We start from the raw sequence: 17226 nt of genomic DNA on the forward strand, positions 1-17226 counted from the left end.
CAAATCAATAGTACCAAGTAAGTCAGTGTTGGAAGGGGTTAGAGTATTACTGTGATGGTCTTTCCAAAGTACTGCTTGTTCCCTCCTGTCCTCTTGAAATGCAGTGCTGCTGGAGTGAAGTTGCTGTTGTATCTTGAGATCTTTGAGATGGGATGGGGCAGCTGATCAGCACAACTTCAGTGTGTACCCTTAGATACATTTCATCTAGAGCCCTTCAGGGTGTACATGTTGGTTACATGTTTCTGTGTTGTCAGAAAATGCAGATTTGAATGCACATCTGCATCTGAGACAGGATTTGGGGTGCAGAATAGCATTTAACCAAGACTTGTGTATCGCCTTACTGTGTGGAAATCCAGGCCTGAGTTAGAAGTGGTTAACCTCAGGGAGAATCTGTTTCTGTGAATGTGAAGATCTCAAGCAGTAAAAGTATTGTTAAATTATCCCAGTCCCAGTGTTACGCTCCACTGTGGAGCCACCTTCCCTGGGTTGGGGGACAACAGGGCAGGGACCCTGCTGCAGACAGGGAAGGAGTCTGCCTTGCAGCCTCCATAAGGGCAGCAACTTTGCTCTTCAGTGGCACCCTCTAGCATTCCTTACAGATCTTGCATCCCGTTTTGCAGATGAAACTAAGGCCAAAAGGCAGTTTTGTGAAGTTAAGGCAGTTTTATGAAGCTCGGTGGAGGGGAAGAATGGGACTAAAGTCTCTAGGGCCACAAGGGCTTTTCTCTGCTACACTACTTTCTTCCTCCTGAAGGACTACATTTTCTCTTTCCTTCTTATCAGGCTGAAAGGGTTTCTCTCCCCTCTCCCTAGATGCAAAAGCACAGCCCTTAACATGACTTTACACCACGCATGGCATCTGTCCAGGGAGAAGGTTGTGGGTACCAGACTGTCCATGAGGAGGCAGTCTGGGTGCTGAGGGTGATGGAGATGTGTGGGGAGTGTTTCCCAGGGAATTTCAGACTGCCAGTGGTAGTTCCCTGTGTGGAAGCACGTGGACCTGTGTGAAGGAAAGCAGTGAGTTGCAAGCCCTGCAGGTTGCCTGCCACAAGCCAGAGAGACACAGTCTCATGCTCCATGTATCTGGGGGCCTTAGTAAGGAATCCTGGGAGCTGGGAAGGAGAGGGACTACAGTTTGTAGGAGCAGAGGTGAGCAAAAGGCGCCTGCAGAGGATCTCTTTCAGAGATCTGCCTGCAGCAGTGCAAGGCACATGGTGATGTGGGAGCCATTCTGACCCTCCGAGCCACCCTGCACCGGGAGAGCAGGCAGTGCTGTGCCATGGGTGCAGTGCCTTGGTAGCAGTGTGTGAACTTTTGGGACCAGAGTAATGGTTATCACCATGGCCTGAGCTTGAGATACAACGGTGCTCTCGTGTGGCTGCTTCTTGGCTCCCGTGCTTGAGCATCTCCCTTTCCATCTGGTTTCTCTTCCACTCAGGGACTTGAAAAGCCCAGAGCCCAATATTCCCTTCTGTTTGAATTATCTCTCCTAGCCTTCTGCTGGGGTATCACATGAGCGTGGGCTGACATTTCCCTTTCCAGTGGATGAATTGCTTACTGCTGTTCGGTGTGGTCTCTCCCAGAAATCAGCATCCCCCCAAGAGCCTGCTTGGGCTTTAATGAAGCACTGCCTGCCTTGGAGACTCCCCTAGAGCTTTCTGTCTCTTTTGTTTTTATTGCTGTAATAAATCTTCCCAGATTTCTCTAGCTGGAAGGGTGGGAGGGTTGAAGAGGGGAAGTTTCCTGCCTAGTGCATTGCAAGCTTTTACTGACTGCCAGAACTAGCAGTAAATCTGAAGTGGGAGGTGGGCTGGCATCGATGAGCTGAGCATTGAGTCCCCAGTGGGGATCCAGCCCAGTCCCCATAGGATCACTGCTGCTCCACAGTCCCCACCAGCAGACAGAGCTCAGCTTCAAGGTGGAGCTGGGCTTACAGCTGTGGTGCAGCCGAGCAGGACAGGTCATCCTCTTCTCTAGGGCTCAGGCTAGTATGTCTTTGCAGATCTTCAGCAATCTGGGAGCGATACAAATCTGACAAAAAGCCCTGCCCTGAAGTGTCCTGACTGGCACTGATGGAATGCTTGGCCACCTGGTTTCCAGAAGGTTAGCAGCTAGCTGTATAATTTTAGCCTTTTTGGTTTTTTTTTCTCTAAAACCTACAGCCCCAAAGCCCAATGTGCTGGTATCTTTGTTTTTAGGATTACTGACTTTTTCTCTGTTAAATTTTTTTCTATGTATTTCTCAAAAGCAGTGTGAAGGACTGGCCCTAGTGAAATTTGTGTTGCCTTGAGGAGGTGGCTGCCAGAGCTTCTGAGTGGGTCTTCCAGATTTCCCCAGTGAGATTCCTACCTTTAGGCACCAGCACTTCCTGCAGCATGAAGAGGGGACTGTTTTGGCTGGAGCAAAGTTAGCAGCATCAGTGGTTGTGTGTCCTGGAAGGGTGCAGGCTGTCACTCTGGGAGCATGGCAGGATCCAGGCTGGGCAGTTGGAAGGGTGGGAGAGAGGGAATGCTGAGTTATGTGTAGGTCTGCACCCTGCCTGTCCTCCTGCACCACACCTGGAGCAAGGGCCCTGGATGTGTTTTCAGAAAGCATTAATGCAATGAGACCTCAGGGTCATCACATGGATGTGAGCTCTGAGCATAGGTGTCAACAGGCCTTCCCAGCAGGCTGCAGAGAGAAAACTCTATTCTGTAGTAAATAAGTACTACCCACCAAAACATTGTAACTAGTATTTTAAATACTTATGAATAGCATTTTTGAGAAAAAGCGATTAATTAAGCTAAATCTAGCAGGGCTCTCTATGCAGATCTTCCCACTTTGTCAGGCTTATATGTGAGGCTGCAGTGTAACACTTGCACTTCTTAGTATAGCACATGCATACATAATTATATACTCTGATTTTATTTCAGAGATGCTTTCTCAGACTTGATAAGGAAAGAAAGGAGGATGTGTGTCACCTGGGTTCCTCTAGGCTGGGAAGAATGAGTGTCTCATCTCTCATCTTTGCCATGGCCCATTACAACTATGTCGAACAGCTCCCTACAGGTCTGGGGAACCCTACAGCTAGCAACATTCTGCTGCTTGGATAGGGCTAGAGTGCTGTCCTTGGTTGCTGGTAAATCACAAAACCTCTAGTCTGCAGTCCAGGTCAGACAAGTAATAGAGAGGCCTGCCTGTAAGAGATCCTTCGCTTGGATTCCTCAATGCATGTCATTTCCCACCCACCTCACCCCCATTAAGTCCAGCAGGTTCGATGAGAATCTCCATCTCTCTGCTTCTGTGATCTCTTTGCTGCTCTCTTTTAAAGGCAGAAGAATCACAGCTCAGTGTAATGACAGAAGTGGTTGTGGCCCCTCTAGCAATGACAGTCACATCTTCCTCTGATGTCATTCAAATGAGCATTAGAGGCAAAATGTAATTCTAGCAAAGGGGTGGTTAAGCTAGAAAGCCCAGCTTTTATAAGTCATGGCATAAAAGGTATTGATGTGGCTTGTAGCTCATCCTTTTGGCTTTAATGTCCTTTAATTACCACCCTAAGGAACTCTTCAGAAGATGGCTCTGCACCCATTAGGAAGCATCCTTACAGTCTGGAATCTTCATCCTTGGATCAGGACAGATGCACACAGCGATTTCTGTCCTCTCCCTATGCTGCTCTCATTTCTTCTTCCCTACAGATAAATGCTGGACTACGAAGCCTGCACGCAGGCTCCACACCTAGAAGGGATGTTCCTGTCTTTCTTGTGAAATTTGGATACTTCTTATAGCAATTCAGCTAGAAGCAAGACTATCTTTTCAAATTAGATTTCAGCACACTGACTGAATTTTTAGCCAGGATCTGGCAGTTTGTTGGCAAGAGACCATGGAAAGAAATAGGGGGGAAATTCAAAAAAACGCCAGATTCTTAATGATGTTTCTAAAACTGGTGATACTATAAAAATGGACAGGCATCTTAACTCTGTAAAACCAATCCTCACATCCTTAATTCATAGTCTGTCTCACCCAAACAGTGGGGCCAAATGTCTCAGCGGGGCAGGTGATTGATAGCATCTCTACCACAGTGCATGCAATGTAGTGCTCTGGCATTCTGAGGTCAAACTGGGTAAGCAAAGGGCTTTTTCATTTCTCAGCTAGCCAGCTCTCAAATTAGCCTTCATGCTCATCCTTTGTTGGCTCTGGTATTTATAGAACATGCCACTACTGTGCTCTTGTAGACTGTTTGCCTTCAACAGTCACCATTAATGCCTGCTTTAACTTGGAAGAGAATTCTGGCTTCCCTGCTGCCAGCCTTCTTCCCAGAAACAGCAGTCAATGCAGTGCCTGTCTTGTGGAGGGAGTGGACAGCCAAAGACACAGCTCTTGGTGAAACCCCTCTGGACAAGCAGCTCAGTTTGTGAAGTGTTACAAGGATGGCCAACAGTTCACAGAATTTAAGGGATGTTCCCTCTAAAGGGAGGAGAATCCTTCCTTTGCTGTCCCAGTTAAGCACAATGACTGCTGACTGCTCAGCTGAGAAGCATGGGCATAAAACAGCCATCTAAAAAAAGGTGCAACATCATCCCATCTTAGGGCAGAGCCACTTTGACCTTTGTATTTTCTGACAGATATTTTCCCCATCTGTTCTTGAAAACCTTTGGTGCAGAGGCATGTACAATACCCTCTAAGAAATGTACTATCCAAACACCTTAGAAAGAGGTTTCTGATTTTTGAGCTAAGGTGGCTTTGCTCCAAATCCAGCTTCTTATTGTTTATTCTCTCCATCAGGGAGAAAATACATTTTTTCTATTTTACAAATGGAAAATACATTTTATCCAGATTCTTTCTTTATTTCTTCCTGAATAAGTCTTTCACATCCTTGAATGCTGTGCCTGAAAGTTGCACTTCTTCTCTCGTGTTTTCGTTCTCTGTATGGTAATCCCAGTTCCCTTAACCTTTCTTCAAGTAAACCAGCTCTACTTACCATCCAGTTGTTCTCCTTGTTTTTCCATGGACTTGGTCCATGTCCTTCTGGAAGTACAGCACCCTGGGCTGGACCTGTACTCCAGAGGAGGCCTTTTAAGTTCTAGGTAGCATGGAGAGATGGATTTTGTCCCAGGATAGCTGATCCATGTCTTTCTTTGCTGCCTTCTGTAGGTCCTGCCAGCTCATGCTGGTAGATCCTTCTTTCCAACCCTTATTTTTGTCTCCTTTCCTAGGCAATTAAAAGTGTGTCTCATCTGTCTCTGTAATTAGCACTGTGGTCAGCAAAACTTTCCCTGTTTGATGAGGCTGAAGGCACACCTGCTGTGGCTGCTCTTCCTGCTCTCATCACTCCCTCTCAGCTCTGTGCCACTGTAATTCCTCCTCTTCCTCTTCTGATGTCCTCCAGAATATCTGCTTTCCTGCCTCTGCTGGGCTGCTCTGGCTGCCAAGCACAAACCATTGAGCCTGGGGTCTGTTCACTTCACACCTTGCCTATGAGAAGGTGGCTGTTTATCATACTTTATAGTCCATGGTCTGTTAGGAAGCTGGAGTCCCATCTGTCTTCATAAACCTGAATCCAGCCTTAACTGATAGGGTGGGGTGAGAAGAAGAAAAAGCCTTAATGCTGTGTGAGCTCTGCTTGGAAGTAATGAAAACATTCCTGTGTTATCAAGACTGTTTTTAGCACAAATCCAAAACATAGCTCTATACTAGCTACTGTGAAGCTAAAAGACCTTCAACCTTCTATTGCATCTTAGGTGTCTCTGTGAGCCCTCTGGATGCAGGATAAAGGACTTCCCTAGTGCCTATTTAGCTCTCTAAATTTACTGAAGAACTGTGAAGTCTGTAACATTCTAAAAATATCCTTTTTCATACCTAGATAATATTTGAAATATTCTACTGGTCTGGGGCAGACATCTTGATCCTATTTTTTGAATGTCATTTGGAGAATTAAGAAGCCTCCTGGTGTGTCTGGGGGGACACAGTATTCCTGCTGAGGCTTAGTTTGAAGATGAAGCAAGGAGAGAGGTATGCTCTTCCCTGGACAGAGGACAAGTGGGAGGTTATCAGACAGGATGTGCCCTCCACTGCTGTCACATGTACCGTCTTGGCACTGTCCCTTACAGACCCAGGAGGCCTCAGGGTGGGATTTGCACATTCACAGTGAGCTTCTCCCAAGCTGCAAATGGCAGGGGGATGGGAGGCACTGTGGTGCCCTGTGTGTTTGCAGAGCTCTTGGTGTCTTCCCACGCAGGGGTAATGCTGGTACATCACTCAGCCCTGCTTACAAGGGTTGGCAGAGTCCCTCCCTCCTTAGTGCCTCCCCATGCTGCGGGATCTTGTCCATTCATATGAGACAGGCTCATGCCTGAGCCCACAGCTCATGGAATCAAAGGAGTTTGTTCCCATGCCAGCACTATTCCATAGAGGTGAGGGTCTGTGAGGCCAGGCCAGCATGACCTATCTTCTTTTTCTGTGTCTTTCCTCCCAGTGTAACATAGGCCTGGACAAATGTGATACTCCCTTCAGTGAACAAGGCAAATCTCTAAATTTTCCTGGGTCTCATCCCTCATTATTGCAGCCTCCTACTACTTTTCCTTTCACTCTGTCTCACCCTGGCTTGTCTGTGTCCATGTCCTTGAAGGTTTTGGAGAAGACAAAGCTTAGAGAAGACAGCTGAATTCTCGCCTGTGATTTAGCTGAGCTGCTAACACAGCTTGGACTTAGCTGTGTAGGCCTTCTGAGAACTCAGATAGGGGTGTCATCCCTTAGCCACATCCTTCATCCCTAAAAAGCTGTGTGCAGGAAGAATACCTGGAGCACCAGATATGACTGATCTGTTCCAAAAATCCTCTCTGCTGTCAAAATCTTACAAGGAAGGAAGCGAATGTCTCTTGTTTTCTGTTGTGGTCACCTGAGTGAGGTGGTGACAGTGGAGGAACCTTTTGTTGCCAAATGTGAATTCAGTATTGTACAACACCAGTAGGCAGTCAGTTTAAGAACCACTGAGGTGATTGGAAAGAGACTGAAGAGAGCACTGGGGCCTTGGGGAGAGGAGTTAGGGAGAAAATATTTCTTTCTCAAGCCAAATGTCTCAGATTGGTCTGTGAATCTGGTTGGGGACTGGAGGTGGCCCAAGGAAAAAGACTAGTAAATAAGGATGGAAAAGAGGGAATAGGTGGATATGGTCTGTCAGATAATGCTGTCAGGGTAGTAAAGCTGTGACAGATGGGGCCACAGCACGAAGAGACAGCGCGAGCTCTGCTGCAACCTGTATTTGGTAAGAGCTTTTCCTCCAGTGCACAAAGCTTTTTGCTTCCATTTGTGAACAGCATTTCTATGAGTTAGACATTTCTCTGAAAAATAATAGCATCACCAGTTGTACAAACTAGGATGAAAGGAGTCCTCAAGCTTTCAGACAGGAATTGAATGCTTGCTGGGGCCAGGAGAAAGCAAAGACTTCTTTAGAGACCTCTTATACAGTCTGGCTTGCTGCAGGCACTGTGCCAAACCCAGTTGGAGCTGGCCACTGCCAGGATGTTGAGGTGGATCAAACAGGTCACCTGCTTGATGTGGCAGACGTCTGCTATTCTGTTATGGGAGGTTGGGTAAGGACAGGGTCTGTCTAGCACTCTCTGGGAAGTAAGGAATTCCAGCTGGCTTTTGCTCTTGGAAAACCAGGCACAGCTGTTGGTGGCAACTGCAGATGAAGAGGTAGAGGGATTGCCTGGGATGCCTTCACAGTCTGCCTTTTTGAAGATCTCAGGAGGCGCTACTAGGAGATTGTCTGAACAGCAAATATCAGGCAGAGAACTCAGAGTTGTTCTCATCCCTCTGAGACATAAAGAACTGCACAAACTTCACTGTGGCTGTATATACAAGTTTGCTTCCATGATTATCTTCTAAAAGGTAACTCTTGCTTTTTTGTGAAATGTTTTCTTTACACAGCATTTTTAGCATTAGTTATTTTTAACTGCCTATCTTTGATACAGTCAACGGGTTTGGAAGTTGTTCTTTTTTCTGGGATGTCACAGTTGTTTATTCTGTGTGAGATGAACCCCAGGTTGGCCATCAGCTATTAATCTGCCTTTCTAGGGAGGCTGTGTAGGAACCAGCCACTTCAAGATTAAAGTCCCCCAGATCTGCTGGCAGCTCCCTGAATTACCCAGGCCCTGGAAACTGTCCTGAAAACACTCTTGTCTCAGTTTTCATGGTGGGTTCTTACATGGTCTGTGCCTGAAGTTCAAAGGAGACAGCATTGTATGGATCATGTCATAAGGTCATGATGGTCCCAGTTGGACCAGGAGCTGCACATGGGAGAGATGCTGTAATGGATCTGTAACTATTTGGTCCCCAAATTACAAATGGTGGGGAATGATCCCAGCTTTTCTGCCATTCATTCCCTCAACAGGTCCTGCTTGGACTGTGTATTTCTGGGTTTGGGTGGATCCACTAAACTGCTGTTTAGTGCAAAAGAGGAATGCTGATGCCACTTACCTTAGTGCCTCCTAACCTGGAGCAAGTTCTGTGTGAGCTTGAGCTCAGAGAGTTCCCTTTTCTCCCTCAGGAAGTCAGGACTGGGTCACGAAAATTTCATGTCACCATTCAGATGTACACATTGATCTGAGTCTGCTGTTCCAAACTTGTGTGCTTCCTCACCTCCTGCAAGGGTGTTAACCACAACACAAATTCATGCATGATACTTTAGCTACCAACACTATGGAAAATGTGGTGGAAAAGGAATTTTAGTCCTTGGTAGGAAGCTATGCATCTAGATGTGATCTTTTTAACTTTAATTTTCTAGGTAGCTTGAAATCGAACCTTTCATTCCTCTTCAATCTGCCATATCTCCGCTGGCCCCTTGAGCTCCTTCCTCTTCCCGTGGACATGGCTTTTGTCGTGTAGAGTGTTTTTTGTTCTGAGACATCTCCTGTGCCTGCTTTCCTCAATGGACACTGATGTGACATGCAGAGCTGAGCTGTCAGAGCTCGGGGGTGTTTTTTTCTCCACCCTGTGATGAGCTGTGACACTCCAGCATCCCAGCTCCACAGGCCACTTCTCTATGCTTTTGTTAATGTTTCACTGTGAGTGCAGCAAGCATCCGAGAGCAAAATGCAGTGGCCAGAGGTGTGCCCAGTTCAAGGGGCATTTTTGAAACACTTTATTTTTCAGTTTTACTTGAAGAATCCATAAGGTAGCATTGAAGATTATTCCTGCTCTCTTTCTTCATGGTTCTTCTCCTTGTGGATTTTTCCCTGTTTCTCTAGATTGTCCCGGCTATTATTTTCTTCCCTCTGCTCCTCCTCTGTCTGGCTCAGGGGAGAGTTTTGTGGGTGGATCACGGGCTCTTTGGGACAAATTTACATCCCTTGGTGATGCAAATGAGGAAACATATTATTGGGGTTGGTAGTAGTGAGCAGCATAAATGAAATGATCCCTGCAGGCTTATTTCCATGAAGTAAAATAGGGCTGAATATGAGAAAGAAAGAAGTGTGAGTGCAGCTTCTTTGTTGGATCTTGTTTAATAGCCATTGCAATGAAGGAAATTTCACTTGTGCCCCATCCTAGGGCCAGCTGGTAGGCTGGGCAGTGTGAAGGCAAGGTCTGGGTGTCCAGCCAGGCTGTGGAGCAGGGAAAGCCAGGAGCCTTGGAGCAGCTACCTGGGTGCTGCTGAGAAGGATCAGATCAGGGATCTCATCCCCAGGGATGAGAGAGGACAGCCTGGTGCAGGGAGGGCATCCAGCCCATTTGTTAGCTGATACACAGGCACTGACCTTTGGATGGGAGTGAATGCTATAGGCTGATCCTATTAAGATTTTCAGCAAAAGCCCCCCTGAGGCCTTTGCCCTCCAATGTATTAAAGCTGAGCTCTGTTCCATCTCATATTGTCTTTGAAATGGCCTCTCTGGCATTAACCCTTTGGTAGCCTGGTGCTGTTCAATGCTGATGACTTGACATGTTGGAGTTTTTCACAGGGGACACATGGTGCCCCACTCTGGTGCCTGGAGATGTAGGATCCATCTGTCCCAGGCAGGGGATCTTCAGTCCACACTGGCAGAAGTCCTTCCTGGGAAGAGGCCGAGCAGGCACTGTATCTGTAGGATGCTAACAGGACTGGGGTGGAGAGGATGTGAGGTAGTCTTTGGGACCTCTGAGGGGACCTAATATGCAGGGGAGATTTGATTTTAGAAATCCAGCTGAGCAGTTATGCTAAATGGGTGTTTGCATGGCTTCAGCCAGTCATCAGTTTTGTCTGGGATTATTTGTCCCTCCACCAGACAATCCCCAGTGTATTTTTTAGAATGCCTGGTGTGCACTGGCATTGTTTCTCCTTGCTGCAGTGGCACTGACATTGATAGGGGCAATGTTTCCGGTGGGAAACATTGGGGTCTCACAGGGGAGATAGGGAAATGGAAGAGGCAAGGTTTCTGGCTAGAAACATCCATCCAAATCCTTGGTCCCCAGTGATCCCAGCTGCACATCAAGGCCAGGGAAGCAGTGAGCTGCAGACAGCATCACAAGTTGCTCTCCCCTTGAGTTGTAGCTTCTAAATTTCAGTTTCTTTTGGCTGTGGGCAAGGTCAGAAAGTGTGAGGGGTGCCCTGGTCAGTGGGAGCTGTGGAAAAAAGCAACCCTGTACAGGGAGCAGGGCAGTGCAGGGGGAGACCTTTCTTTTGTCATATAGCTTGGGCTTGAACAGAGAGGCAGAACAGAGAGGAGAGGGAAGCCAGGGTGTGCAGTCAGGTGGGAAAGCAGGATTCACATTGGAATGCCTTTCTAGCCCCCAGCAGGCTGCTAGAAAGGGCAGGCAGGAAAGAGGGCCTTTCCTTGCTCCAAAATCTGTCATTTTTACCTGTAATCCAACTATGTTCCCCACTCAGAAGTCCCAGGCAAGGACTTGTTTGAAGAAACCATACATCTCAACCAGGTTCCTGGTGGGGTAGTATTGAACAGGATCAAATACTGCCAAGTGTCAGTTGTCATCTAGCAGATGCCCTGGCAGGGAAGCTGACTGAAAATCCTCAGAGAGATTATCCTGATCTCCTCACAAACACTGAAGCATGGAATAGAATAACTTACTTTAAATATTAATGCTAATTTAACATTAATTGTTGCGGGGGGAGGTACTGCTGTGACATTCCTAACAAAACAGAATCTTCTTAGTGTTACAAAACTGTGATGGGAAGGACACAACAAAGCTTTGCTGTGCTCTTCTGAAGACTCATGGAAAATCTGCTGTTCAGTTGACTATTCATCCACTTTGATGATTCTTTGAATAGCATAGAAAAGCTTTTGAAAAAAACCCTTCCCACCACTTTCTTCTACTGATGGCTTTCAAATTTTTTTTTCATTTTAGGAAAAAAAGGTGTAATCATTCCAGAGGTAATAGTTTAATTTGTTGATAGAGCATCTCAGGGGGTTTTCTGCAGGTTTGTGTTTCCAGAGTAGGTAAAACTACTTGTTGGCAGACAAGCTTTCCATAAATAGCAGTTTGCACAGTAGCACAGACAACAGGAGATTCAAACTAATACTAAGATGCCTAAAGATCTTCTAAGACCTGAACACTGAGTCTTGTACTGCTGTAATTATGTTGAAAATATTGCTGAATTTGGAAAAGTAGTCTGTAAATTAGATTTGTTGCTGCAGACCCACTGCCAATGATAGGACTTGTGCTGTGTCTGCAGAAGTTCAGGCTAACTTTAGCATTCCTTTCAGTGCACCTTGGGCTGAGCTTGGACTCTGATAACTTTGAGACTTTTTGATGGATGTGTGTTGATAAAGCAGGATTGCAGTGCTGTGGCCAGATCTTGGGAAGGGCCAGGCCTTTTCCTCTGCACTAGTACACACAGTGCAAGACTCATGGATGGTTTTGCTGGGACACTGCAGAGCTGGTTGACTGAACTCATGGCAGGTTCTCCCAGCAGCAGAGCAGGGATCTGCTCAGGTTGGGGTATGCTGTTAAAAGCAATCATTACCCTTTGTGCTTCCATTAGGCAAATTTCATGAGATGTGGAAATACCACTGTCCCCAACCCATTGCCTTTACATCCTTACTGCGCTGGAAGTTCATCCAGGTATGTATTATGTCCAAGTATTATGCAGCCTTGGCTTCAGAGGAGCACCTCTCTCTGTCTTATAGCAGGTGAGAGTTTCTTCAAAGCAATCAGCAGTGAGCAGAACTGATACAGCCATACCAGCATCCATGACTGGGCAGTTCCTGCATCTCTCCGGGATGCAGTAATATCTGATTGCCACTGTGAATATATTGTGTGATCCTTTTTGTCCCAATTCTATGAATTTTGCAGATTTTCTGATACAGATAGTTGAAATACAACCAAACTCATTTTTTATTAGGATATTTCCTGAGCAGCACTGAAATATCAGGGTATTATCTTTATGTCCTGGCTATGTGGAGAAAACAAATTTGAGATAGAACCCTTGGCTCCCCTGAGCCTTGTGTGAAGGTGTGTATGAATGTATTTAGGGATCTTTTTTCTGCATGCTGTTTATCTCACAGGTTTACTTCAGCTGATAAGATTTTACAGACCTGCTGTTCACAGCATGCATTGTAGACAAAAAGGTGATGATACAGCCTATGGGGATCAGACTCTACCCTTGGTCTTGTGAGGTGTGAGGGCAGAGCTGAGCGCAACGCTATCCACAGAACACTGAGGCTGAGCTGCCTTTCAAAGCAAGATGTGTCAGATTGTTCTAGTGAAAGCAATGGAAAGTCAAAGCAAACCAGAAGGTGACTCCAGGGGTTTCTTTTCCATGCTCAACCAAACCAGGCCTATGGCTTTTAAGCTTGGGGCTGTATAACCTCTTCTCCCTCAACCCAGCTATCATGCTTTTGGGATGGTTGCTGATGACCCTGTTTCACTTTGGCAGCGATGAATCATGCCTGTGCATATGTCAAGCTGCAAGAAACAGCAAAGGAGGGAATGAAGGAAGAGGGGACAGGTCTCTCTGCTGTAGGGCACTTCCCCACTTGGATTGTCCTTGTCCCTTTCTGCTGGAATCCTATCTGGATGCACCTTTCTCCTGATAAAATAAAGCTTAAAAAAAAAAATAAAAATAGCCCTGGTGCAGGTCTCCTTTGTTTGCACCCAGTGTCTGGGATAGAAGTAACAAGGTGCAGTGCCTTTTCAAGGGAAGTCATGTGCCTGGCACTATTCATGAGCTACAAGGGTTAAGGAGATTAGCTGTTTCAGTGGATTAGCAAGGGGCTGTGAGATCTGTTCGTCTCTGTGTGGCTAGCTGTCTTGCAAGTGGATGTGTTGAGCATCTAAAAATAATTCAATTATTTGTGCAAAATATCTGTCAGGCTTGTTTCCCTCAGGCAGGCTCTGGCTTCCAGAGCAGCGCTCTTGCAGAGCAAGGTCCCACCCAAAGAGAGATGGGAGCAGATTCCTGCCGTGGCTGTGGAATCTCAAGCTGCTCATTCCCCTCTCCTCCTCCTCCTCCCCACAAACCAGACTCTGCCCCTGATGCTTTCTCAAGCTGTGGCCGTCCCCCTTTCCCCTGTGCCCCCAGCCACCCCCTTGCTGTCTGTTCCTTGGTGCTGATGGCTGGGCAGGGTCACTGCCAGCAGCCTCCCCAGGTCTGGTGACCACGGAGAGCACATGTGGGAGCTCTCCCAGGGACAGAGCAGACAGGCTGGGGAGACCAGGCTGGGTCTCCCTTCTTCTCCTCTGGCTGCTGGGGATGTTTCTCCATAAGAATCACTCTGTGCTGAGATTCCCATTATTAGTCTTCTCCAATGTGAGTGCAATAAAATTCAGTGGCCTTGGGTGGTGTGAAATGAACTTTGGAGGCATTGTGAAACCTTGGCTGTAGATTCTCCACCTGTTTCAATATATGAAAAATAATAAAGTTTTTATAGATTCCTGAGGCATCTCTTAGGCGGGGCAGAATATTTCAGCTTTCTGTGCCAGTGTTACTCACACCCACACGTAGCTGCCTGAGCTTAGAGGTGGTATCTGATCAAGGTTAGAGCTCTGGGGTAGCACGCAGGGTGGGAAGCAGCAACTAGGGAATGCGGTCAGAAGGCAGTGGGATCTAGGATTCTGTCCTAATTTTTCCACTGAGCTCCTGAGCGCGCTGGCAAGTCTCTTAGTTCACTATGTCTCATTTTTGCTGTTTGTAAATGGGAACACGTTTCACCTCGCAGAGCTGCTGTGAAGCATAATTAAGATTTGCAAAGTGCTTTGGTGCTGTATAAATGCCAGTCACTTTAATTAATAAAATGAAATGGCTGTGCACTCTTGGCTTCTTTGTTTACCTAGGTGTGAGCAAGTAGCAGTTAGTGCAATGATGTGCAATACAGCTGATATTCCACACAGTTCTGTTTTATAAATGTCCCGTTTTCTTGAAGGCACCTTGGGATCCCTTACTGACCTCTTAGACTCGCCCACACCCAGACTGGACATCACCTTTGGAAATAAGGGATGAGTAGCATCAAGCCTAAGTTGCAAGGACTCCCCCAGTGCTGCAGGTGGTCATCTGGCAGGGCATGTGGGAGAAGGCAGCAGAAAGCACGTGTGTCTGTATGTGCTTTAGTGTCCTGCTTTCTGGTGCCCAGAAGGCAGAACAAGCTGCCTGCATGTGCCTGGAGCCAGGGGGCTCGGTGCTATGTGGTGTCAGTGGTAAACAGCAGCTGCACAGGTTGAGCACAGCCTGGTGAAGGAAAAGCTGGGATGTGCAGGAGGAGAGGCCTGTGGTGATGAGGCAGGGATGGTGAGTAGGTCTGAATGGCATTGGCAGGGTAGGTACAGCCATGCCCAGCCATGACAGACACACAGCTGCAGTGAAGCTCTGGCCAGGGACTGTGGGCAAGAGCTGAAATGCAGCTCCCCTCTGAAGGAGAGCATAAAGGTCCTGTGTGAAGCTCTGGGGGAGGGCTGGTTTGGGCAGTCTGCTGAGGCTGCTTCTGGTTTGCTCCTTCACAGCAGGTCTCATTGGCTGGAGCTTGGGGATGTGGGGCAGCTCACTCCAGGTCCTGTGCTGTGGGAGATGCAGAGAACCAAAGCAGCCCACAGAAACATATTTTTTTTCCTTTCTTTAGTTTTCCCTGACCATGTTGAAGGAAGGATTTTGCTAGCTGTGTCATCAGCATCTTTATAGAAAAAGCTTATTTTACATTCATGAGAGCCAAAAATGTCCATGAGGAAGAAGCTAACAAGAAGCTTGTTAAGAGGTCTTTTTCTCAGACTTCCAGGTGCCAAATGCTCCAAAGAGTGTTTTCAGGTCTGTCCCTCAGTGCCTGGCCCGGATCTCCAGCAGTTGCTTTGTCCAGTGCCACAGAAGCACTGGTTGCTTCATTGCAATGCTGGTCCAGTAAGAGCAACCCAAAGACCAACAGCCCTGGTTGTTTCTGGCTACTCTAGGTACATCCTTGCTCTGAAATCAGAAATCAAACTGTGAGATCTGTAGTCTCTTTGGGATTCCAGTAGATTTGGCTCTGCATCTGGAAGATGCACTGTGGTGATCTCTATGAGATCTCTACTCTTTGTTGTTCAAAGAGTCTGAAATACATGACTGTAGGAAAGAACAAGACCCTGCGTGAGTGGTGTCTGTTCCTGGGCAGGCATCCCAGATAAAAGTTGGTGGAAAGAGCCCTCTGTGAGACTTTTATTGGAGTTAATAGCCTGGTTCTGCCCAAACTCTTTTCTGCTGTAGATTCAGAGGACACGGCTTCCTCTTCTCTTTGTTTGTGGAAATTGAATGGTGTTCCCCTTGTAATTTTGTCATGTTTAAACCCTAGCCAGCAACTAAGCATCACCCAGCTGTTCTCTTTCTTTCCCCTCAGTGAGACTGGGGAGAGAATCAGAAGGGTAAAAGTGAGAAAACTGATGGGTTGAGATGAAGACAGTTTAAGAGTAAAAGCAAAAGCTGTGGATGCAAACAAAACAGAACAAACATTTAATTCACCACTTCCCATGGGCAGGCAGGTGTTTGGCCATCCCCAGGAGAGCAGGGCTCCATCACATGTAAGGGTTACTTGGGAGGACAAACACAGTCACTGTGAATGTACTCCCTTCCCTCCCTCTTCCCCTTGCCTCCCTCTTCCCCCAGCTTTACATGTTGAGCATGGTGCCATATGCTGTGGGACATGCCTCTGGTCACTTGGGCTCAGCTCTCCCAGCTGTGTCCCCTCACAACCTTTTGTGCCCCTCCGCAGCTCACTGGCAGGTGGAGTGATACAAGATATAGAAAAGGCCTATTTTCAGCAAAGATCCAAAGCAGCCCCATCCTAGCTACTGTGAAGAAAGTAAACTCTATCCCCAAACCAGCAAAGAAATACAGCTCCTTTTCTGTCACTCAGACCTGTCCCTGTCCTCCACCGTCAGAAGGGTGGAGTGGGAGCAAAGCTCCATCTCTGTGGTGGTACCACACTGTTGTCTCTCAGCCCTTCCACCTGAGTGTAACTGCAGCACGGGTGGGTCTAAACCATAAAGACCTCAGACTCCTTAAGTTTTCTCTCCTGCTGTTGATCCTGTCCATAAGATTTAGGCCAAATGGATGGTTTTCTGAATATGAAGGTTTCCTGCTACCCTGTCCAAGGCCAGGTCTGTGGAGACCACTTGGTTTGATAGATCCATGGTCCTTCTGCCTCCTCCTCCCTCTTTCCTCCTCACTCTCACCTTCTGGACAGCAAGAAGGAGGAAAAGAGATGCTCTACCTAATGTTCCTTTCCCCGCCCCAGGACGGTTGCCACCATTCACCCATCAGTAGGTGATGCTGCTGCCAAAGGCACTGCAGTCTGGCACAGCAGCACATCCTCTCCTGGAGGGAACAGTGTGGGCAGGCAGGAGATCCCGTGTCTCCCGGTGAGGATGATGTTTAAGCATGTAGGTATCAGTGTTGGTACACTCTGCTAGCATGCATTAGTGTGTGTGTCCCCACACCTATCATTTGTACTGTAGAGAAGCACTACCTCTTGTCTGAAAGTCTGCACCACAGGGACGAGTAGGCGTGTGTGTAGATGACTGCTTTTTATGAGTTGCCAAAGGTTTGTACATGCAACCTGCTGAGCCACTCATAGTTGAAAACCAAGTGCACCCCTCTCTCTCTCTTTTCCACCCTAACCCTCTGGGTCAGAGTTTTCTTGGTGATTTCTTAACAGTCACCTCTGTGATGGACTAAAGCTAACCTTTGGCTTCTGATTATTGCATTGTGATTCAGGCTTCTAAGCAGAAATCCATATCATCTTTCTGCCCTTGCAGAATAGGAGTTACTCAGAGCATAGGCAGCAGTGAGGGATC

The 17226-nt window shown here is 47.1% G+C and overlaps 1 protein-coding gene across 8 annotated transcripts in view; it reads left to right on the forward strand.

Moving 5' to 3' along the window:
- The window catches only part of SLC8A3 (solute carrier family 8 member A3), a 115423-nt gene that overhangs the window by 44244 nt on the left and 53953 nt on the right, over positions 1 to 17226 (forward strand). The gene's annotated exons all lie outside the window — the stretch shown is intronic.

This window comes from Poecile atricapillus, chromosome 1, assembly GCF_030490865.1.
Source record: "Poecile atricapillus isolate bPoeAtr1 chromosome 1, bPoeAtr1.hap1, whole genome shotgun sequence".
Taxonomy (NCBI): Eukaryota; Metazoa; Chordata; class Aves; order Passeriformes; family Paridae; genus Poecile; species Poecile atricapillus.